The sequence below is a fragment of the Toxorhynchites rutilus genome, chromosome 3, assembly GCF_029784135.1.
Source record: "Toxorhynchites rutilus septentrionalis strain SRP chromosome 3, ASM2978413v1, whole genome shotgun sequence".
Lineage (NCBI taxonomy): Eukaryota > Metazoa > Arthropoda > Insecta > Diptera > Culicidae > Toxorhynchites > Toxorhynchites rutilus.
The window spans coordinates 65,379,591-65,404,527 of record NC_073746.1 but is presented as its reverse complement, the minus strand read 5'-3'; the positions used below and the strand labels follow the sequence as shown (position 1 = coordinate 65,404,527).

The 24,937-nt window shown below is 38.1% G+C and overlaps 1 protein-coding gene across 8 annotated transcripts in view; it reads right to left on the bottom strand.

Annotated features, from left to right (window-relative positions):
- LOC129778512 (uncharacterized) overlaps positions 1-24,937 on the bottom strand; it is a 113,917-nt gene that overhangs the window by 76,863 nt on the left and 12,117 nt on the right. The window lies entirely within an intron of this gene.

Below are 24,937 nucleotides of genomic sequence, written 5' to 3'. Positions count from 1 at the left end.
CAGTAGGGTGACCATTTCCATTTTAGGGTTGTCCGAAAAATCAACTTTTTCCTCTTTTTTCCAAAAATAACTTTTTTCAAAAATTCATAACTTTTGAACTACTAAACCGATTCAGATGATCGACATATCAAAAAATCAATTTGTATTTTTATACTTGGTTTATATTATACCTGCAGAAAATTTGAAATCTGTTCTCGTTATTATTGATTGTATTCGTTTTTTATTGTTTTCATAGTCTCGGGACCAAGGGCGCTATGTTTTTTCATATTTTTTCTGAAAAGCTGAGGATTATTCACATAACATCTGTCGAAATCAGGGAGGCATTTTTTTCGTTTTGAGTCATGATTTTTCAAAGTTAACCGTTGGTCCAATAAATTATTATTTTACTTTCTTTCCTAAAATGACTTTTTTCAAAAATGTATTACCTCTGAACTACTGGACCGATTCAGATGATCGATATATCAAATTGAAGCCAATTAGCTAGCCTTGACACATTTGCCAATTAATTGAATTGATAATATTCTAGGGCAACTATCCGAGGAAGCAGACGAAACTTCAAATAAATTCTGTAGAAGGTATCGGGAAAGCTTTACGTTAAAACATCCCGATTGAGGCCCAATACCGATCTAATGAATCTATTATTGATCAACTCTGACCCATACATATCGACATTAAGGAAGAAACAAACGAAGAGAAAATCAGCTGTAAGCGGAGAATTCTTGAACATCGAGGAAGAGATTCGAGCTTCTCATGATGCCGGTGGAGAGGATGTTCAGATTGAAGACCAAGTTCAGATGGAAGATGAAGAAATTCAGATTGAGGACGAAGATGAAGAAGAAGAATATGAAGGAGAAGCCGATGGAAGAAGATGAAAACATGGAAGGAGACGAAGTCGATATCTAGCAGTACATAAGAAGGCATTTTTTGAATTTTATTTTGCGAAACTTGTAATGCTTTTTTCAATAAGAATCTCAAATTATGTTGCCAAATACTTATTATTCGTGATGTTTTCTTTAATAAGTATTCCTATCTAATCATGTTATGAAATAGCTATTTGTGATGTTTTCTCAATAAGTATACCTATCTAATTATGTTGCCAAATATTCGTACTACGCTGTTTTAAATAATATTTTGATCTCTAGTATTGATTTTCGATAGCTCGTTTAAAAACCACATATTATCAAATCAAAAATAACGCTAAACATGAACATGTACACGATTCAAACCTGGCTCTGTTACTGCTAAAATACTGATGAGCCTAAATGAATAAACAAATGGGATCAAAAAATTTAAAAAAATATTCACCACAATAATGGAACAACAAAATAGTTTATCATAAAAACAATAACATCAGAACAGATATGTTGGAGCAATGAGCGATCGCATACTACTGTGTAGTGAGCTGAGGTGGAAACAAAATAAAAAATTGCGCAAATATCTTTCTTTCTAATTTTAAATAATGATGATCTCCCGCCTCTTTCCCCTACAGAGATTTGAGCAAGACGAGTTATCTTAAAGATTTTTTTTTCTCAGCATTGAAATCAGTGTAGCAAAAAAAAATCCAACTGATTTTTTTTACAGATATAAGTTCAAAAAATTGCAATAGTCAATACTCAGTCTTGTCCGCCACAGAGCCGATACGGTGCGACAAGGCCCTTGCAGACAAGACACAAATCCAACCGCCAGCCTTGTTTTGGATTGACTTGAATATCCCTATACAGAGAAATCGAGAAATTTTCCTTCACAAAAAATTTCTAGACCGTCCCTCACTAAACTTTTAAATTTTTATCCTTCGTATCTGCACCACGCGCGGCGCCCAAGCTTTTGTAGACTATTTTTATTTCTTTTTTCAACTACTACAACATAAAAACATCAAAATAAAAATAAAAATAGTACATCATCACCAAGATCATGACAGACATAACAGAGATAAATACAAAAAAGAGAAAAAAAATAATGTAAAAAAATTGAATCGTCTACACATTATAATCCGTTCAATAAAAACTTCGTCAGATACAATATTAAATGAAAAAATAAAACAAAAAACACTGCATAAAACTTTTCACATAAATTATCCGTTCGTCTAAAACTTTGTCAGTTAAAATTTTCGTCATAAAGTAAAAAAAAATCATTCAGCTGTTATGAAAACACAGCTTTCACGTGTGAAACACAGCTTCTCTTAACCTCAGCTAATGTTGTTGCACGTTTAATATGTCTTGGCATCGAGTTGAAAACATTTATTCCTTTGAAATACAATGAATTTTGTGAAGCACATGTCAAAAAATGGGGTGTTCTTAATTTATTCGCGTTTCTAGTGTGCAGTGATTAGTGATGAACTTTTTAGCTTGAAAGTGGATCATTTCTTAAATATTTCAAGGAAACTGGAACCATTATAGCAAATATATTTTATAGCAATTATAGCAATTTTGGCAATAGCATAAACAAAAAAAAAACATAATTTAGTAAATACTAATCAGAAGTTTACAAAAATAATAAGGAGTCTTGTTCATCTTTCATAGTCTCACAAAGTTATACATCACTGATTTTTCAGTTAAAAATAATTGCGACCTTTACAACACACATGTCGAAATTTAATACGGCCACAGAGCGTTAAATTTATAAATTCAATTTTGGAGCATAATCTTTCTTTAGTACAGGTCGGACTTGATTATCCAGAGTATTGATTTTTTTTCACTCCGGATAATCGAATCATAGAAAATGAATTTTCTCTCGGTCAACGTAATATAATTATGATTTGCACTTATTTATTAAACGGTTTTATCTAGCTTGAACCCGTTTGTATGTTTGTGACATTGTAACTTTGTCTGTAGCGCTGTACCACATTGATAAAAATTTAACCCCCTTTCTGTTGACCGTTTGATCTGAAATTTGGAACACATCTTTATCTCTGGTGTCATTATAAAACTGCGTATTCTATGATCTTGAAAATCCAAGATGGCGGCCGCTACAAAATGGCGGATTTCATATTTTCTCAGAACCCCATCAATAGGTATATCAAATGAAAGGGATTGACTAGTAGAACATAGTTGATTATTAAAAATGCAAATCCAAAATGGTCGCCACCACAAAATGGTGCCATATATATTTTTTTTTCAGAACCTCATCTATATGGGTATCAAATGAAAGTGCTCGACTAATAGAACATAGCAGATCAAGAAAAATCCAAATCCAAGATGGCCGCAGTTCCCAAATAACTTATTACTTTCTAAATAGCTTCATTCAGCTTGTCCTGTTTGTATGTATGTTTGAGTGTTTGTAGGATTGTCCCACATTAATTTGACCCCGTTTCTGATCACTGATTGATCTGAAATTTTGAACATACCTTTAATTCTACTGCCATTATGAAACTGCGTATTCCATGATCTTAAAAAATTCAATTTGGCCGCCGCTAAAAATGGCTGAATGACTTCACTTGGAGAATAAACTACATTATGAATAACATAAATTCGAAAAGGTCGCCGCCACAAAATGGTCGACTATGTATTTTTTGCAATCCTCTCAATATTGGTATCAAATGAAATGATTTGATTTATAGAATACAGTACATCATCAAAAAATTCCGAAGAAAGTTAGGCTTTCATTTGATATCCATATTGATGGGGTTCTGGGAAAAAATGTAATCCGCCATTTTGTAGTGGCTGCCATCTTGGATTTGTATTTTTCATAAATAACTGTGTTCTACTAGTCAAGCCCTTTCATTTGATACTAGTGATGAAACGGATAGTAGTTAGGTCGGATACCGGATATTCGGCCCTTTTCTTGCGAAGACGAAACTGGAAGAAACTGCATGTTTGCATAAAGCTAATAAAAGATTACATTTTAGAGAGAAATAAACACATCTTTACATAAAAAATAATTAACTATTATTAAATTTTCCGTATAGAATGAACATCCCTTAATAGTATATAAAGTTTTCTGCAAGGAATATTGAACACATTTTTTTGTTAAAGATTTTCTATTACTATGATAAATCTTGATGATTGATGATTTTCCAATGTATGATGAAATTTTTGTGGATATATTGAAATAATTTTAATACTGGTCGAGTTAAAGTAAGTACAACGAATTCAAATAAGCAAAGAACAATCAATTATTTTCATTCAAGATTAAAAAACTTGGAACTGTCTTCAGGGATGATAATCTGAGAGAACAAACACTTGCTTCGACACAAATCAAATTAAACGAAGCAAAAGAAGCGAAACTGAATTCAACCTGATACGCGAAGCTCACGTCACCTTTTGAGACAGTTTCAACGAAGTGGCAAATGAATATGATGGTCATCGTCGCGAAAAGAAAAAAATTAAGGGGTTGTATCTAAGACACGACCGCATATTTTCAACGTAGAACTACGCAATTATATCAGGCAATCCACTTGATTACCACTTCGAATATTATTTTAGAATGCATCGAAATTTTTTCAATAGATTATGTTCTTCATTACAAATAAATTTGATAAACGCCCTTTTACGTTTGATATGGTGCCTAGGACTACCAAAATATTGGAACGGAAATATTGTCGATCATTGTATTTTACATTTCCCTCTGAAATTATTGCACATCTCATGTTTACGCAGTTTTCGAACCGCGAAAGTTCATTCAACTCTAGTATCTGAAATGACAATTTTCCCAGACTTCTCAGTTTAAAAGTACGTTTTAGGGAAACATATTCTGGTCTGCACAACGACAAGCGAGTACAAAAGTACTCAACACCAAAAAATATCCCCGACTTGCATGTTTCGACGAAGCGGATTCCCACAGGCACATTGATTTTGAAGTCCGTGTTAGGGAAACACAGCTCGGTGGGAACGAAAATACCCCCGACTTGCATGTATATTTGCAAAGCGGATTTCCACAGGTACATCGATTTTGGGGTCTGTGTTGGGGAAACCGTCAATCGGACGAATAGAAACTTGGCAGTTAGGCCGTTTAGATAACGCTTGACATTCTACAGTTATTCAATTGTTCATATCACGAAAAATAACATTTTATTAATTGTTATAGACGCGTAGAAATATTTCCTAGCAATTGATGCAAACATCTTTCCGATCTGTTAAGAAATGTTCGAGTTAAAAGCATTCGAAGTACGGGTAGGGTTAGCACACAAATCGGCAGAACAAAGGTATGGGATAAAAGGAAGTTCTTCCAGTTTTCATGAATTTAAATCGTTTAGAGATTAGCCAATTGTAATGTACAGCATATCAAACAAATCTGAGAGAATTTCCGATTCGATTGATATGCGAATCATGAGAATTCGTTCACAGTGAAAATAGTTATTAACGTTAACTTTATTTCATAAAAACGTTACCTGTTTTCTGATTTGGCAACCTTCCTGCAAGACGTAGTTCTACATAAAAAAAATCCCATTGGTAACGAAATCGAATGTTATGCGAAAACATTTCGAATGGCTCGCAATCACGTTCGTTACGTTTGGTAGTTACTCTAACTCTAAGTAGCTCTAAGTAGTACCCGAATTGGCAAGGTGTGTGACAGTTTATCTTTCAGCTCCTTACAGTAGTGTTTACAAAGAACGATTGTTTTCTGAGGCTGGCCTGGTGTAAGATGCAAAGTCGATAAAAAAATCATAATAAAAGTAATAGTGTTAATGAATTAATGTTCTGAGTTAATATCAATTGATTCTTGAAACAAATATGATTTATCTTGTTTTAATGATAAATTATTGATTTTTTTTTCTAATATCCGGTATTCGGCCGGATAGCAAATATTGGCCGGAAAGTTACCGGATTCATCTCTTTTTGAGACTCACATTGAAGCGGTTCTGAGAAAATGTGTAATCCACCATTTTGTAGTGGCGGCCATTTTGGATTTGCGTTTTTCAAAAATAACTGTGTTCTACTAGTCAATCCCTTTCATTTGATATCCGTATTGGTGGGGTTCTGAGAAAAAATGTAATCCACCATTTAGTAGCGGTCGCCATCTTGGATTTGCATTTTTCATAAATAACTGTTTTCTTTTAGTCAAGCCCTTGCATTTGATACCCATCTTGATGGGGTTGTGAAAAAAATATATATAATCGCCATCTTGTGGTGACGGCCTTTTGGATTTGCGTTTTTCATAAATAACTGTGTTCTACTAGTCAAGACTTTTCATTTGATATATTGGCTATTCAATGTGGAATTATTATATAAATTATTCAAAATTTCCGAAAATCAAAAATAAAATACTCCGGATAATCGAGTCCTACCAGTATCACTGATTGGCATAGTTGTTATGCATTTGACGATGTTGATGGTATCCACGTGAAAATTCGCATTCATTGTGCTTTAGTAGGAAAAAGATAAACAGTGTCATTCATTCATTGTAAAGCTAGCTGATGACGCAGGATTCTGCATCTTTTCGTCTTGGATTGAACATGAGAATGTAATACTACACGCTACATATGAATGCAAAAAATACCCTCATTCAGCTTGTTTCGAACGCTATATGAATAAAATTGGTAAGTTGGGAAAAAATAAGACTAAGATCAAGCCATAACTAATATTGGATCGCTATTTTGAAAAATCTATAAATCGGTATGAAAGTCAAAAAAATCTGTAATCTGTATCTACAGATTCTTGGTTTGAAAAAGTCTGAAAAATCTGTACAAATACAAATTATTCTGTAGATATGTTAACCCTGGTGGACAGGTTAGTTTGCCGTATATTGTGAATAATAGTGGACAAATGAATTGAACAAATGAATTTTTCACTGCTCCCAGCATGTATTTCTATCGTACCTATCAAATTTACAATCGGTACCCGCTAATGATATATTGCGATGACTTAAGCAAAATGCTGTTTTAAAAGTACATTCTAGTACTATCCATTCAGATGAAACGTAACCGTCAGTCTAACATACTACGCTCTTTGCGTACATAGAATCCACCCAAACGATTCGTGGCTAGAGAAGCGCAATGCAATCACTCATTCGCTCGAGCTCATGCGAATAAACAAAACAAGAAATGCTGTTTAAATTTAATAAAAATTGATGGAAAAAACGAGGAACGTGAACGATTCGAGAAGTACCGAACTATACACGCGAAATGAACGCAGAATCGAGTTGTGTACAAAAAAATATATATGAGCACTATGAGCTCCACTCTGCATGCTACGCCATAGTCGAGTGAAAAATAATAACGTATAAAAAAAAGACTAAAATAGTGTAAAAACGAAACAAAACAAAATCCAGCGCGTCCGTTCGGTAAAGTTAGCACATTGACGCAACCAAACTACCACTGTCAGTACCGGACCGGGAGACGGTACCACTAGCAGCACTACCACTGCCAAGTCCTGGGTCTTCCGAGAGACAGTTTAGAAGTTATGAAACTGCAGCACCAAACCACTCATCGGGAACATAAAGAACGGCAATTTCTTTTCGCGTTCCTACCGCAATATGTATTCTGTTGGTGCGTTTTTTCGCCGATGCCCCGGCATCCCAGAAGTGGCAAAAAAAAACAATTCAAGAATCAACCAGAGGATAGGGACCCACAGGAGATTACGTAACGGTAGAAATAGGAAAATTATTTTAGAACGAATATTATTATATTTCCCCAAAAATTCGTATGCAGCGCCTAAATGCATCACACAGTTCGGTAATCTTTGTGTGAAACACTATAAAAATTATTGCCGCAATCATGTTTCAGAACAAGGAACCACATTCATGGGATGAGCCATGCAGGTCAGATACATTCAACATTTCGTCACTTCGTAGCTTCTCCTTCGGCGGCCACATCTTTCCTCATAAGTCTCACTTGTGAAATGCGTCGCAACCGCGCCACACATCATTTGTTTATCTATCCCAACCCTCTCCCACCGCTTCTTCTCGTGCCTGCCCTAAATTGGTACACACTAATACCTATATTTATACGCTGAACTGCAAAACTACGTTTCTTTCCAGACTCTGGTGCACTTTTTCGCGAACTATACTGCATTCTTCTTTCTCGCGTGTGCTTTTTCTCTCTCTCTCACGTTCGCGGTTATATCTGTGTATCATCCCGAGTGCTGTTTTTTCGCTCACTTTTTTATTATTTATTATTTTTATTATTGCCTTTTGCATGAAATGCTATTTTTTGCCTATATTTATTTAACTGAGGCAATAAAAATGCATTCTCGGCACTGACTTACATATGAGATGTGCAGTGTGTGAGCTAGTTGTGGAGGTTTTTGCATTTCCGAGAGTGCACCAGCTCTGATACTGGAAGGTTATCTAAACCGTGCGCCACAGTTTGGCCGGGATTTATCTTTTTTATTTTCGTGATAAGGTTAAATTAACCCTTTTCGAGAGCTTGTGTCGTCGAGCAATTTATATCTCCCCCTAATTATGTTTTAAAAATGTAGCCAACCCAAAACACAAACACGCTTGAATTGCATCGGAAGCGGGCCACACCGAAACAACCGTTGACCATGGTCAGTTACATTGGTTCACATTTTGCCCCAACCCCGTTCCGGCTGGCGCTAACAAAATGAACCCCGGTCAGTTAATTTTTGCTTTCCCCTCTTCAATGGAAGGTTTAACATTCCGATGACTGCCAGACGGACTGCATCCCCTCGGGCGAAAAGTTAATGCGATCCTTTTTCTGACCATCCGACGGGGTTCGGTTCGCACGCTGCTGGGGTGTGAGAAAGATTACGTCGGTCGCCCCCATTCCGTAGTAAAACTTCCCTGCCATAAACGAATCGTTACACGGAGTCAAAACTCTAGTTCCGATTATGCAGCTTATAATAATTATGATGATGATGAACAGCAGCTGACCATTCCCGAGGGTTTTATCGTCTGGCAGTCACATTGTGTGGAGTCTGTGATGTTTTAATCAACAGTTGCACTTCGAAGGCTTTGTTATTTTGGGAGAAATCTTCATCAAAAGCAAACACAGCTGGTCGACTAGTAGAAGTTCGTATTGGGTCAACCTTCAGGTCAATCGTTCACAGGATGATTATTCTGTTCAAACAATATTGTGAATTAACTGGTCTCGTTTTACAGAGCCTACGCGGAGCTGTGGCTCATCAAGTGAAACTCATTTCAAAACATAATTCTATATCGGATGTATTAAGCTCCGTTGATCGATATCCACGAAACATCTTGAATTCGGCTCACTCACAACGGTTACAAAGGGCCCGTACCGGGTATTTTTCTGTCCTCATCATTTGACTTTCCAGGTTAGTTGGTCACATTCGAATATCAAACTTTATTCAACGAACTGGTTCAACATCACATTATCATGCCGGGATTCGGGTTCGATTCCCGTCTGGCCGGTTGGTCAAAGAAATTTCTTCCGAACTGCTCTCTGGTCACGTATATTCTATGACTTGCTAATCAGAATATATGCAAGATGTGTTATTTGACATAAGAATTTAGAGCTTAGTTAAAGTGACCAGATGATCAGAGTTCTTACGCGGGACATAAAACAATTATGTATACAACCATTCCATGTCAAACCGATATAGTGGTACAGGTAAACTTCGATATAACGTACCCTCGTTATAACGTACCCTCGATATAACGTCACTCGATATAACGTACATTTTACCTCGATATAACGTACACATGATCGAAGTCCAAAAAAAATATTTTTTTTAAATTTTTTTTTCTGAAAGAACAATAAATTTTTTGTATTTTGATACTAAAGCTTGTGTTGTAACATTAATCAATCCCGAAATACTACTGTTTTGTGATTCCGGATTCTAAATGAATCAAACTTCAATCAACTGAACAAAGGGAAACATCATGACAAAAGTTGGCTTCGTCTTCTTATTGATTTTATTCATCAACCTTACTCAAACAGCAACACAATGAAGTAATATAAGCTACGTTTCAGAGTTCTTTATTATGCTTCGATATAACGTACATTTCGATACAACGTACAATTTTGAAAGCAAAATGTACGTTATATCGAAGTTACCCTGTAATCATATTTTCGTGGGAAGCGGAAATTTTGTTCTTTGTCGCAAATCATTAGATCCGTATTTTTTATTTTTATGTTAGGATGACCATTTCCATTTTAGGGTGGCCCTAAAAATCATTTTTTTCGCATTTTTCCGAAAATGACTTTTTTCAAAAATTCATAACTTTCGAACCACTGGGCCAATTCAGAAGTTTTATATATGAAATTAAAGCCAATTAGCTAGTCTTTTTTGGAAAAATACTACAGTTGCAGGAAATTTGAATTATGTTTTCGTTATTTTTGATTGTATTTGTTTTTTATAGTTTTCATGGTCTCGGGCCCAAAGGCGCTATTTTTTTAAAAAAAATTCTGGAAAGCTGAGGATTTTTCACATAACATATCACGGAACCAGGGAGGCGTTCTTCTGCGTTTTTGAGTTATGATTTTTCAAGGTTAACCACTGGAGTACAACAATGACTAGCTAATTATCTTTAGTTTGTTATGTCGACCGTCTAAATCGGTTCAGTAGTTCACAAGTTATGAATTTTTGAAAAATGTCATTTTTGGAAAAAAGGGGAAAAAGTCGATGTTTCGGATCAGCCTAACATAAAAATGGGCACCTTAACAAAAAAAAACGGGTCTAATGTTTTGCGATAAAAAACAAAACTACCACTTTTCACGAAAATCTGAGAACCATTATATCGGTTTGGCATGGAATGGCTGTATATACGTTATGTAAACATTAGCCATAGTTTTGAGAATCACATTTGTTCGTGAAATTCCTAACATGTGACATCGCAATTAAACCTGATCAGGATCTTGTGAAACGCGGGACGTTTCGCAAGACAAAATCTAACGCGGGATACTTTGTCTGGTCAGTTTAAGCTAAGTGTTAATGGATGTCGCAAGTTAATACCTACGATGAGACGGCAAAAGTTCCTCTAAGAACGTTAGTGCGATTCAAAGGGTTCTACATCTTCAACGGATTGAGTGAATTCGATGAAGCGTTTGTACCACAAGTGTACTGCAGGCCTTAATCTATTAATTTTACTTCAAAATCAAAATATTGTATTAGTTAAACTCTCTGATTTACCTCAAGTAGATTATGTTGTTACTGCTTAAACTAATTATTCGTAGATATTGAATTCTACATATTCAAATTCAAAGCGCCAGATGCAGCTTAAGGATTTAAATTTTAGATACTTGACCACCTGATTTCTGATGATCCAGATGAATTCCAGATTCGCGAATTAGGATTCATGATTCGTAGATACTGGGTGCATATTTTGGATACACATTGAGAGGCGGATTCGAAATTCCAAATTTTCTTATCCAGTATGAAAAAATGCAGCTTTAACTATTGGCTTCAACTTTGAAATTTAAATCTGTACTTTGGAAAACAAATGCAAGAATGCAAAGCCCAAGTTCATGAGTCCAATCGCAGAACTGTTCATTGATTGTTCTTCTAATCGACCCAGTTGAGTTTACCTTTTACTAATCCTAGTACTTTTACCAAACTCATCATTATAATATCAGATTTTTTTCAGACACAATTCTCGTTCAAGATTTTTCAACCACTTGCAAATAACATGTTTCTCAGTTACATGGAATAAATGTTTGATACGGAAAATATGATAGAAAAAAGACAGACCCCTCCCCTCTTCACCCCTTAGAGAGGGGGGAGGAGTGTCTATTCACCATAGAAACGTTTCGTACCCCCTAAAATCTTGTCATGCCAAATTTGGCTCCATTTGCTTGATTAGTTTTCGAGTTATGCAGAAATTTGTGTTTCATTTGTATGGCAGCCCCCCTTTAGAGAGGGGGGTAGAGTATCTAACTACCATAGAAAAATTTATTGTACCCTAAAACCTCCGGATACCTTATTTGGTTACTTTTGCTTGATTAATTCTCGAGTAATGTAGGATTTTGTGTTTCATTTGTATGGTAGACCCCCCCCCAAGAGAAGGGGGTGGAGTGTCTAACCACCATAGAAACATTTATTGCACCCTAAAATCTCCACATGCCAATTTTTGTTTCATTTGGTTAATTAATTCTCGAGTAATGCAGAAATTTGTGTTTCATTTGCATGGCAGACCTCCCCCCCTTATAGAGGGAGGAGGGGTCTCAAACTATCACGAAAACCTTCCCCGGCCCCAAAAACCCCCAAATACCAATTTTCATGTTGATCGGTTCATTAGTTTCCGAGTCCGTAAGAATCAGACAAACAGACAGAAATCCCTTTTTTATTTATATAGATATACTAGCTGACCCGGCAAACTTCGTCCCGCCCAAAAATTGTTTTTTGTTATCGATACCTTCAAACATTCACGTTTTCTTACTATGAACAAGTTCATGGGTCCAATCGCAGAACTGTTCATAGATTGATCTTTCAATTGACCCCGTTGAATTTACCTTTTATTATAAACTTCCTAGTATTTCTAACAAAACTCATCATTACAATATCAGATTTTTTTCAGACACAATTCTCGACAGATAGACGAATTCAGTCATAGATAGAAGAAGGTATAGAAGTGCGTTTCATCACATTAAAATTCATTTCCAGTTTCGAACAAAAATCAATTTCGCTAGCGCAAACATCAAATGGATTAACAGCACTTGTCACTATGTAATTGTAGAACATATAGGCATTTAATTTATCGAATTTTCCCTTTTTCTTTCAGAGTTTTCTGAAAATTTTCAATTGTCATGTACCCAAAAGCCCTCACATCCCAATTGTACTTGATTAGGTCTCGAGTTATGCAGAAATTTGTGTTGCATTTGTAAAGGGTGTGTCACATCAAATTGCATCACGGAGAAAATGCTGTAGAAATTCACCCAGTAGACCGATCCTTTTGAAAATTTTAGACAGTAAAATAAAAACTGTTAAACAACTTTTGGCATTTTCTTTTTATTCATACTTCGAGCCCAAGCCCGTATGCTCGCACCTTCCTCTTTACCCCGTCCATAAGGTTCTGTACAACGTCAGGTTGTAGTTTTTTTTGAACAGGAATCCATTTTCTCTTGAAGTCCGCCTCCGATTTGACAACTTTTGGGTTCTTCCGGAGGGCCTGCTTCATAATCGCCCAATATTTCTCTATTGGGCGAAGCTCCGGCGCGTTGGGCGGGTTCATTTCCTTTGGCACGAAGGTGACCCCGTTGGCTTCGTACCACTCCAACACGTCCTTTGAATAGTGGCACGAAGCGAGCTCCGGCCAGAAGATGGTCGGGCCCTCGTGCTGCTTCAATAGTGGTAGTAAGCGCTTCTGTAGGCACTCCTTAAGGTAAACCTGCCCGTTTACCGTGCCGGTCATCACGAAGGGGGCGCTCCGCTTTCCGCAAGAGCAGATCGCTTGCCACACCATGTACTTTTTGGCAAACTTAGATAGTTTCTGCTTGCGAATCTCCTCCGGAACGCTGAATTTGTCCTTTGCGGAGAAGAACAACAGGCCCGGCAGCTGACGAAAGTCCGCTTTGACGTAGGTTTCGTCGTCCATTACCAGGCAATGCGGCTTCGTCAGCATTTCGGTGTACAGCTTCCGGGCTCGCGTCTTCCCCACCATGTTTTGCCTTTCGTCGCGGTTAGGAGCCTTCTGAACCTTGTATGTACGCAGGCCCTCCCGCTGCTTGGTCCGCTGGACGAATGAACTTGACAAATTCAGCTTATTGGCGACATCCCGGATCGAACTTCTCGGATCACGTCTAAACTGCTTAACTACGCGCTTGTGATCTTTTTCACTGACGGAGCATCCATTTTTGCCGTACTTCACCTTCCGGTCGATGGTTAGGTTCTCGAAGTATCGTTTTAGTACTCTGCTGATCGTGGATTGGACGATTCCCAGCATCTTACCGATGTCCCGATGTGACAACTCCGGATTCTCGAAATGAGTGCGCAGGATTAATTCACGACGCTCTTTTTCGTTCGACGACATTTTTCCAAATTTACGAAAAATTGACAGTGAAGCATGGCTAACGTGATCTATACACTCTTATCTGATTATAAGCGAAAGCTGAAGATATAATTCCTAAAAATTAAATTTCTACAGCGTTTTTTCCGTGATGCAATTTGATGTGACACACCCTTTATGACAGCCCACCCTTAGAGAGCGGGAGGAGTGTCTAACCACCATAGAAACATTTATTGCATCCAAAAACCTCCACATGCCAAATTTGGTCTCGTTTGCTTGATAAGTTCTCGAATTATGCAGAAATTTGTGTTTCATTTCTATGGCAGACCCCCCTCCTCCCTTCAGAAAGGTGGAAGGAGTGTTGAATCACCTTAGAAATGTTTCTTGTCTCCTAAAACCTCCACATGCCAAAGTTGGTTCAGTTTGCTGGATTGGTTCTTGAATTATGCAGAAATTTGTACGGCAGTCCACCCCCCCCCCCTTAGAGAGAGCGGAGGAGTGTCTTTTCACCATGGAAACGTATCGTGTCACTTAAAACATTCGCATGACAAATTTGACTCCATTTGCTTGATTAGTTTTCGTTTTCGTAGTTTTGTCAGTTCCCCCTTATAGAGGGGGGGTGGAGTGTCTCACTACCGTAAAATCATTTATTGCACCCTAAAACCTCCATATGCCAAATTTGGTTTCATTTGCTTGAATAATTCTCGAGTTATGCAGAAATTTGTGTTTCATTTTTATGGCAGCCCCACCTAAGAGAGGGGGAGGAGAATCTAACCATCATAGAAACATTTGTTGCACCCTGAAACCTCCACATGACAAATTTGGTTTCATTTGCTTGATTAATTCTCGAGTAATGTAGAAATTTGAGTTTCAGTTTGTATGGCAGCCCCCCCTCAGAGAGGGGGGTGGAGAGAATAACCACCATAGAAACATTTATTGTACTCTAAAACCTTCACATGCCAAATTTGGTTTCATTAGCTTGACTAATTCTCGAGTAATGCAGAAATTTGTGTTCCATTTGTATGTCATTTGATAAACTTTGAACAGCTTATAGGCTATAAGGTAGTGATTTGGCGAGATGTCCCAAGCAAATTCATGTTCGTTAGATTGTTTTCGGAGCTGGGAAAGTTGTACATGCGAACGAAATAGCGAGAGTTTTGTTACTTTGAACTTCTGCGAGACCGAGAGTTTTGTTACCTATGAACTTGAAAAAGAACAATCAAGAGTAGCTGGTACTGGTACAGGGTGGTCCGAAAAATCTTTTTTTTTCACTTTTTCGCAAAAATGATTTTTTTTCAAAAATTTATAACGTTTGAACCACTGAATCGATTTAGAACTTTAAAAAATGATGGATTTTGTTTTTGTAATTATTTTTTTTTTTTATCCTAAATATATATTTTATTAAGGCTCATATGGCGTCAGCCTAACGGGGCCGGGAGTTCAATATTTTGACAATGTTTCCTTAGACTATGTTAGTAATATGTAACCGATTACTCGCGGTTGACTCGAGGTTAGTATTACAAGTGTTCTCATAATTGGTATGTCGCAGTCTTCGATGCTCTGTACGTGTGCCCGACACGGGATACTTCCTATTGGGATGCAGCTGACCATTAATCAGCAACGCCCCCCTAGTATGTACCCCATATCTAGCGTGGTGCGTCTTTCTCGACTCGAGGAATCCAGGATAGAATGGTCACTAGCCGGCGCAATCATCAGCTCGTGTAGAGTTGTCATGAGCGGTACAACCTTTGGCTCTTGTTGAATAATCAGTGGACTGCACAACCTTCGGCCCGTGCATCTGTAAAGAGTGTGTGTATGTATTTCCGCGACTAAATAAAAGTTTATCGATCGGATAGGAGGGATATGAAACGGGGACACAACGAAGGAAACATCATTAAACGTTGACATCGGCGTTTCTGAGGAACAGGTATAGATGAAGCAGAAGATCAGGATCCCGGCTACCTAAGATATCCCGGACGGGGATATCCGATTGTCTGCCTTGTGCTCTCAGTGCTCTAGAGAGCTGAGAGCGAGCAGCATGGAACCGGATGCACGACCAGACAACATGCTCGATGTCGTGGTAGCCATCGCCACAATCACAAAGATTGTTTGCTGCGAGCCCAATGCGATAGAGATGCGCGTTTAGGTTGTAGTGATTGGACATAAGCCGAGATATCACGCGAATGAAATCACGAATTTGTAATTATTGATTGTAGTCGTTTTTTATTATTTTCATGGCTTTGAACTAGAGGGCGCTATATTTTTTTATATTTTTTCTCGAAAGTTGAGGATTTTCTATATAATATATCTCGATATCAGAGATGCTATTTTTTCGTTTTTAAGTTATTATTTTGTAAATTTAACGTAACATAACGACCCTAAAATGGAAACGGGCACCCTAATGAAAAAATAAAAAATACGGGTCTAATGTTTTGAGTTAAAGAACTAAATTGCCACTTTTAACGAAAATCTGAGAATCACTATATCGGTTTGGCATGTAATGGCTATCTGAAGAATGGAACAAACTCTGGCACAAGTGCATCACAGCGAATGAGAACTACCTTGAAGGGAAAAATTCGATTTAAATAATCAAATATGTGCATTCATTTTTAGAAATTTATTATTTTTTAATAGAAGTCCAGATATTGAACAACTGATCATCAATTCTGGTTTGAACGTCATTTTTGAAACTAACGGTTAAATCAACATCACCTTCACACAACTTCTACCATCGCAAACAAAGTGCATCTATCTGGCCGAACATCAGCCAACACACGCAATTAGCGGCAATTGCAAAAATTCGAAATATTGCACTCCTGGTGTTTCCCTGGTTATAACTCCGTGTTCTCTTGGTCGCGGCGATGAGGAGGATCGGATGGGATGAGATAAGCAGCCTTCGTGGCCTGTTGGATACCAGATACCACCCAACTCCTCCCCTGGGTCAATCTCTCCCGCGAAGAGGGAGATTACGGTTCATCAAAGAGCGGGAGCTGGAGGTGACGAAGAAAGCATTTCGCGATACACAAACACAGCCATAGTGAACAATGCGCCAACAGCGTGATGTGTTCATAGTGCGAAGCTGGTGCTTCAGATCAGCTCGCTGCCTGCGGACAAACAACTAGCCAAGCGCAATGGTCGACTCCACGGAAAGCCATGGGGGTTTGGAGTTTGGAGTGGGAGCGGGTCCCGGCACACCATTGTACCCTCACCCTGGCAACCTAACGAGAAGAAAACTATCATAAAACAAAAAGCCGGAGCGCTCGACAGCACACAACACTGTGCATAAAACAGGAGACTCGTCGTCGTGTGTAATCCGCGCACACATACACGCGCGTACAGGTAGGTAGGAAAGAGATTGAAATCTTCCCCCAGCCTCCGTTCCATGTCGTCTTCTGGTTCTGGAATCGGTGCGATGTATTCACAAACGCAGCACCTCTGTTGGCAAATCTCTGACTGACAGACCGCGCGCGATGGAGAAGTGCTGTCGATTTTGAGGAAGCTTAGTTTGTTTTTTGACGTAGGACTTTCGATGATTTCTATACAGGGGGGGGTCACTCAACGAAAAATGTAACGTAAATTTAGGGGTTTAAAATGCACTTCACACAAAGTAAACAATTTAACAAAAAAAGTGGGCATGTTATTTAGATTTTACTTGCTGTTTGCGCTATGGAGGAAGTGCAACAAACAACATGTTTGCATACAAATTGTGCGTTAGCCTCCATCGTAGAGATGAGCAAACCGTTCGTGAACGGTATGGAAGAACTAGTTCGCCAAAAATAGAGAAAAAATTGTCATCCTTTTTTGAAAGCACGTCAGTTCGCCATACGAACTGTTTCCGAACGAACAGACCGCGAGCGAACTGTTTGAGAACGAATGAAGTGAAGCTGAACTGAATACATGTGAAAACCAGATTGGTTTCATCATGGAAATTCAATTAGATTTCGGCAAAGCTGTAAATTTACAATTCAATACATTTTCATTATTTCTTGTGTAATATTGATATGTTGGGCACGAACCAGTCACGGTGAAGCAAGTGGAAGTATTTAACTCTGTAGAAAGTTTGTAACATGACATGTTTTTTCACGACTTTTTACATAAACATAATTTTGACGTCGGACTACGTCTTTAATTTCCATTCTGGGGTGTAAGTATAAAGTTTTCGAGAACGATAGCGTTACATTGGAGAAAATTGAAGATTTTGAGCATTAATACCTCTTTGCTGGTTGAAAGAAATGAAATCTACACGTTATATGTTTCTTACTTATTGATCAAAAAACTTGTTTCAATAGCTGAAAAATTACTTTGAAAGCATGCATGCTATATATATATATATATATATATATATATATATATATATATATATATATATATATATATATATATATATATATATATATATATATATCGCAGAAATCTGTATTGTACAGAGGTTGAGGTTGCAGCATATTATCGTTGCTCAAGATTGATGTGGCGAAACTAATTTCGTTCATCAAGAAAGCGCACCATCAAGAGCATGTTTGTGCAAACGAAGGGCACTGGTGCGTCGTGTTCGTTCAGGCTTCTCCCTAAGGCCAAAAAGGAGTCCGGAGAGAAGAATGGTACCGCTAAGAAGGCGACCAAGAAAGCGCCAGCATCGAGAAAGGCCACAGTTTCCGGGAATAAGGACAGGGCATAGAAGACATTCGCCGAGAAGAATCCGAAAAATTTCATCGATGCTGGCAAATAATCTGCCGATGCTATTGGGGATAAGAAAACAGTAACCGCTGCAAAAAAAACTCAAACTTGCTGCTGTGAAGAAGGCAACCAGCAAGAAGAAAGCTGCTGCTACTGCGGCTACCCGAAATCAAAAGTCAAGAAGGAGGCGATCTGGCGTAGTGGTAACATCTATGCCTCTCACGCTAAAGGTCACGAGTTCAATTCTCACTCCCGACATTCTTCCAAAAAGGAAGTAAAAAGTGACGAACCAGCCAAATGAGTTGAAAGTCACTATAATACAGATAAAGAAAAAAAAAACAAAAGTCAAGACGCGTCCTCATTACGCCTGACGGCCTCGGCCGCCCGGTAAAGCCGAATAAGTGTGGACGTGTCGCCCGAGCTTGCCGACGTAGCGAAAACCGATTCGAATCATGCCGTACCCAACCCGAAAAAGTCGGTCCGGATCAAAGAAAGTCGAACCAAAACAAAACGAAGTAAATTCGCGTTGACGGTATTGTGCTTCGTGTGCTCATGACGGTTTCGTGCACCCGATGGAGCTTCGGCTTCGTGCAATCGATGAGGCAACATTACATAACGAACCGAATATGCCGCCTGGTACAGGACGATCGGTATCATTCGGCATAATGTGGACGCGCCTTCAAAAAAAAAAAAAATCGCTGCCCAGAAGCCGTAAACGCCGAAGCCATAGAAAATGGCAGCCGCTTCGGAAAAAAACTACCGTCGCCACACGATAAATTTTGTTGTATTTTCAGCAAATCTAATCCAGTTCTTTTCAGAACTCCAAATTGCTTTGAAACGAACGAGTTTATCCAATACATTCGTTTTGTAATTTCTTCGATCAACGTAAGATTACATCCTCCGAGAAATTGTAAGGGGTACAATGAATCTTGAAAAAGACAATTCGTTTCCGCTCGACACTCGCACAAACGATGTTCACTCAACAATTTCTCAAACGGGAAGTAGGTGTTGTGAGGAAGGGCAGAGTGAGCACAACATTTATGACGAATTTCATGCCAACTCGTCTTAGGAGTTGGCAGCACCATCTCAGATAGTAGGGAAACGTTGTGGGTGTAAAAACATGGGTCATTCAAGCAACTTTGCATACTTGAAATATTGTAAAAATTTAAATAATTTCCTACATTTCATCCTTTGGCACGAATTTTGTAAGTATCATAGTTTTTAAGTTATAAATTTTTATTAAAAATTAAGAAAAAAAATTTGGCTTTTTCCGAAAAGTAGTCTAATTCTTTTGTGAATATTTCAAGTATGCAAAGTTGCTTAAATGACCAATGTCTTTACACCCACACCTTATACACCTTATGTAGACTGTTTGGAAGCGACAGACTAATTGGTTCACCTTCACTATCGGTCAATTCGATTGGACTTTCAATGATACTAATGCCTTGATTAGCGACCTGCACGTCAAATTTGAAATTTGCTTATGAATGGTGTACAAGCGATGGGCAATAACGGTAGTATAACGGAGAGACTGGTAGTATAACTCTCATCTTCATCCGAACCGTGATCACTGTCTATTGAAAATGCAGACACAGTTGGTAATGCATCCTTTTTAGTCGACCTTTTATTATTTTCATCGGACACAAAAACACTTTCCTCAAAATGCAGGTGAGAAATCTATGTTGACTCTATTCTTTGGAAGATTTGCACTTATTTTATGTTTTCCACATACGCTGCATATTTACATTGCATCGGAGTATCCAATCAATGCCCACATTGAAAAAATCGATTTAGCAATAAATCAAACTGGAACCAGTTAAATTGTATATTGGGGTGAGATTTTTTGCTCCCGCCACATCACCTCACCGGGCACCTCATCTTCGCTGTACCGAATCAAATGAAATTGCACCGGATCGCAAAGGGAAGCACTAATCGAAACTGCCCAATCAAAACACGAAAATATGAGTAATGTCGGGGACATAACCGGAGGGACGTAGGACTACGCCAAAAATTTTTAAAAATATCAATATTGTTTTATTTTTATTTGTTCGAATTTAGGTCATGTTATTCCACTTCAGAAAAACAAGCTGTAAATACGTAGCTTATTGTTTTGCCTCTAATTAAATTTTTATATGAAGTGCAGAAGTAATGTAGACAAACTAAATGCGCAAACCATTATCGAAGGAGCGGAACAATAAAACTTCCGAATTAACTCTCAGCTTCAACAATAGAATGTTGATTGTTTGGTGCCTATAGCAACCCTGAAACACTGAACTCATTAAATATCAAATTAGTTTTCCATTATAATTACAGCAAATTTTATCTCAAATGTTCTCAATGTCATGTAACATCATTCCCAAATAAATAATCCACAAATTTGTCTATGCACCAACATTCGTTGAATGGCAACAGTTATATATATATATATATATATATATATATATATATATATATATATATATATATATATATCGCAGAAATCTGTATTGTACAGAGGTTGAGGTTGCAGCATATTATCGTTGCTCAAGATTGATGTGGCGAAACTAATTTCGTTCATCAAGAAAGCGCACCATCAAGAGCATGTTTGTGCAAACGAAGGGCACTGGTGCGTCGTGTTCGTTCAGGCTTCTCCCTAAGGCCAAAAAGGAGTCCGGAGAGAAGAATGGTACCGCTAAGAAGGCGACCAAGAAAGCGCCAGCATCGAGAAAGGCCACAGTTTCCGGGAATAAGGACAGGGCATAGAAGACATTCGCCGAGAAGAATCCGAAAAATTTCATCGATGCTGGCAAATAATCTGCCGATGCTATTGGGGATAAGAAAACAGTAACCGCTGCAAAAAAAACTCAAACTTGCTGCTGTGAAGAAGGCAACCAGCAAGAAGAAAGCTGCTGCTACTGCGGCTACCCGAAATCAAAAGTCAAGAAGGAGGCGATCTGGCGTAGTGGTAACATCCATGCCTCTCACGCTAAAGGTCACGAGTTCAATTCTCACTCCCGACATTCTTCCAAAAAGGAAGTAAAAAGTGACGAACCAGCCAAATGAGTTGAAAGTCACTATAATACAGATAAAGAAAAAAAAACAAAAGTCAAGACGCGTCCTCATTACGCCTGACGGCCTCGGCCGCCCGGTAAAGCCGAATAAGTGTGGACGTGTCGCCCGAGCTTGCCGACGTAGCGAAAACCGATTCGAATCATGCCGTACCCAACCCGAAAAAGTCGGTCCGGATCAAAGAAAGTCGAACCAAAACAAAACGAAGTAAATTCGCGTTGACGGCATTGTGCTTCGTGTGCTCATGACGGTTTCGTGCACCCGATGGAGCTTCGGCTTCGTGCAATCGATGAGGCAACATTACATAACGAACCGAATATGCCGCCTGGTACAGGACGATCGGTATCATTCGGCATAATGTGGACGCGCCTTCAAAAAAAAAAAAACGCTGCCCAGAAGCCGTAAACGCCGAAGCCATAGAAAATGGCAGCCGCTTCGGAAAAAAAAACTACCGTCGCCACACGATAAATTTTGTTGTATTTTCAGCAAATCTAATCCAGTTCTTTTCAGAACTCCAAATTGCTTTGAAGCGAACGAGTTTATCCAATACATTCGTTTTGTAATTTCTTCGATCAACGTAAGATTACATCCTCCGAGAAATTGTAAGGGGTACAATTAATCTTGAAAAAGACAATTCGTTTCCGCTCGACACTCCCACAAACGATGTTCACTCAACAATTTCTCAAACGGGAAGTAGGTGTTGTGAGGAAGGGCAGAGTGAGCACAACATTTATGACGAATTTCATGCCAACTCGTCTTAGGAGTTGGCAGCACCATCTCAGATAGTAGGGAAACGTTGTGGGTGTAAAAACATGGGTCATTCAAGCAACTTTGCATACTTGAAATATTGTAAATATTTAAATAATTTCCTACATTTCATCCTTTGGCACGAATTTTGTAAGTATCATAGTTTTTAAGTTATAAATTTTTATTGAAAATTAAGAAAAAAAAATTGGCTTTTTCCGAAAAGTAGTCTAATTCTTTTGTGAATATTTCAAGTATGCAAAGTTGCTTAAATGACCAATGTCTTTACACCCACACCTTATACACCTTATGTAGACTGTTTGGAAGCGACAGACTAATTGGTTCACCTTCACTATCGGTCAATTCGATTGGACTTTCAATGATACTAATGCCTTGATTAGCGACCTGCACGTCAAATTTGAAATTTGCTTATGAATGGTGTACAAGCGATGGGCAATAACGGTAGTATAACGGAGAGACTGGTAGTATAACTCTCATCTTCATCCGAACCGTGATCACTGCCCAGCAAACATTAAATCGCATAACTGGCATATGCATGCAAAAGTGGAGGCCATATACATACATGGCAAATGCTTACCGAATTTGTTTGGATGAATATGCAACTTTGACCGGCTATAATAGCGACTTTTGCAATACTCATATACGATTTATTACAGACATAGAAAAAAAACAAATGGCGCAAAATATTTTCGTGAAATGTTTATTATAGCCTCACGAATCGCCATTTTTATATATGAGTATTTATGTTTGTTGAAATAATAATTGTTTGATTGACTTGTGTTGGGCATGGAATATGAATGTTTAAAATGGCACAGATTAATGTTTGGTGAAAACTGCTCCGATGTGGGTTCGAACTCCGGTCGTCTGGATTATCATCCACCAGCTATCTCGCGCGGCTATCTGAAATTTAATTCAACAGCGGTTGAAACTTTCGAGTGCATCAGAATTTCATTGACATTTCAATATGATGTAATATGTTCTTTATTAGGATCTAATTTGATTTACTGTTTCATGATTTTCTTCAGCATGCAACACGATTTACTACAGTACTGAATCGATTTAAATTATACGCTTATACGACACACAAACTGCATCAGCGTAATATACGCATATGATGCGGATTAAATATATTTTACGACAATGTACATCATAAAACTGATGTTTGTTATACCGAATTGCGACTTAATTTGATAATGGTATATAAAATCGAGTTTTTGCATTTTATGCGATTTCAAATATACACGACACATATTTTGATTGATATTATATGCGATTATGATTTATTCGGATTTCTTGTAAGACTTGGCACGTGCAAAATTATACGATTTAATGTTTGCTGGGTGTCTATTGAAAATGCAGACACAGTTGGTAATGCATCCTTTTTAGTCGACCTTTTATTATTTTCATCGGACACAAAAACACTTTCCTCAAAATGCAGGTGAGAAATCTATGTTGACTCTATTCTTTGGAAGATTTGCACTTATTTTATGTTTTCCACATACGCTGCATATTTACATTGCATCGGAGTATCCAATCAATGCCCACATTGAAAAAATCGATTTAGCAATAAATCAAACTGGAACCAGTTAAATTGTATATTGGGGTGAGATTTTTTGCTCCCGCCACATCACCTCACCGGGCACCTCATCTTCGCTGTACCGAATCAAATGAAATTGCACCGGATCGCAAAGGGAAGCACTAATCGAAACTGCCCAATCAAAACACGAAAATATGAGTAATGTCGGGGACATAACCGGAGGGACGTAGGACTACGCCAAAAAATTTTAAAAATATCAATATTGTTTTATTTTTATTTGTTCGAATTTAGGTCATGTTATTCCACTTCAGAAAAACAAGCTGTAAATACGTAGCTTATTGTTTTGCCTCTAATTAAATTTTTATATGAAGTGCAGAAGTAATGTAGACAAACTAAATGCGCAAACCATTATCGAAGGAGCGGAACAATAAAACTTCCGAATTAACTCTCAGCTTCAACAATAGCATGTTGATTGTTTGGTGCCTATAGCAACCCTGAAACACTGAACTCATTAAATATCAAATTAGTTTTCCATTATAATTACAGCAAATTTTATCTCAAATGTTCTCAATGTCATGTAACATCATTCCCAAATAAATAATCCACAAATTTGTCTATGCACCAACATTCGTTGAATGGCAACAGTTATCCGAACCTCCGATGCTCTGTACGTGTGCCCGACACGGGATACCTGCTATTGGGATGCAGCTGACCATTAATCAGCAACGCCCCCCTAGTCTGTACCCCATATCTAGCGTGGTGCGTCTTTCTCGACTCGAGGAATCCAGGATAGAATGGTCACTAGCCGGCGCAATCATCAGCTCGTGTAGAGTTGTCATAAGCGCTACAACCTTTGGCTCTTGTTGAATGATCAGTGGACTGCACAACCTTTGGCCCGTTTATCTGTAAAGAGTGTGTGTATGTATTGCCGCGACTAAGTAAAAGTTTATCGTTTGGATAGGAGGGATATGAAACGGGGACACAACGAAGGAAACATCATTAAACGTTGACATCGGCGTTTTTGAGGAACAGGTATAGATGAAGCAGAAGATCAGGATCACGGCTACCTAAGATATCCCGGACGGGGATATCCGATTGTCTGCCTTGTGC